The 1034-nt window shown below is 47.0% G+C and overlaps 1 protein-coding gene across 1 annotated transcript in view; it reads left to right on the top strand.

Annotated features, from left to right (window-relative positions):
* Positions 1–1034, top strand: part of SYCE2 (synaptonemal complex central element protein 2) — a 23034-nt gene that overhangs the window by 367 nt on the left and 21633 nt on the right. The window lies entirely within an intron of this gene.

The following is a 1034-nucleotide window of genomic DNA, read 5'->3' on the forward strand; positions in this document are numbered from 1 at the left end:
TGAGATGGAATAAGGCTGTTGCCTGGGCTGGAGGGCAGGGGCAACCTCAGCTCACTGCAACCCCTGGGTTCAAGGGATTCTCCTGCCTCAGCTTCCCAAGTAGCTGGGATTATAGGTGCCTGCCACCACATCTGACTAATGAAAAGCGTCTATTTTTATGCTTAGGTTCAACAAACTTTGAACACCCAGGTAGAAAACTGATTGGACAAAAAAGGGTTTGTCACGGTTCATGCCTGTAGTGAGGCAGGTGGATCACTTGAGGCCAAGAGTTTGAGCCTGGGCAGCATGGAAAAACCTCATCTCTACTAAAGATACAAAAATTAGGTGGGGATGTGGTCCATCTGTAATCCCAGCTACCCGGCTGGCTGAGAATCACTTGGACCTGGGATGGCAAGGTTGCGGTGAGTCAAGATCTTACTACTGCACTCCACTGTTGCTTGGAGAACAGAGCAAGATTTAAGAGTCAGGGGTGGTTGTCTAATACCAAAGGGCTGAGTAGAGAAACCCAGCAAGGCCTGTGTGTCTAGATTCTTCTTGGAATATAAGGAATGCATGGTCAGAGAAGCCAAGAATCTAGCCAGAAACTTCTTTGACACAGGGGTCTTATGACCTAGAGTCAACAGGGTAGGTCAGATAATTTCTTTTTTTTTTTTGAGACAGTACTTTGGAAAGCCAAGGCAGGAAGATTGCTTGAGCCTGGTAGTTTGGGATCAGCCTGGCCTCCGCACAGAAAGATTTCATTTCTACAGAAAATATATATATATTTTGAGACAGAGGAGTCTTGCTCTATCACCCAGGCTGGAATGCAGTGGTGTGATCTCAGCTCACTGCAACCTCCGCCTCCCAGGTTCAAGTGATTCTCCTGCCTCAGCCTCCTAAGTAGCTGGGACTACAGATATGTGCTACCACACCCAGCTAATTTTTGTATTTTTATTTTTATTTATTTTTTTTTTTTTTGAGGCGGAGTTTCACTCACGTTACCCAGGCTGGAGTGCAATGGCGCGATCTCGGCTCACCGCAACCTCCGCCTCCTG

Source organism: Cebus imitator, unplaced genomic scaffold (genome assembly GCF_001604975.1).
Source record: "Cebus imitator isolate Cc_AM_T3 unplaced genomic scaffold, Cebus_imitator-1.0 Scaffold234, whole genome shotgun sequence".
In the NCBI taxonomy this organism is placed as follows: Eukaryota; Metazoa; Chordata; class Mammalia; order Primates; family Cebidae; genus Cebus; species Cebus imitator.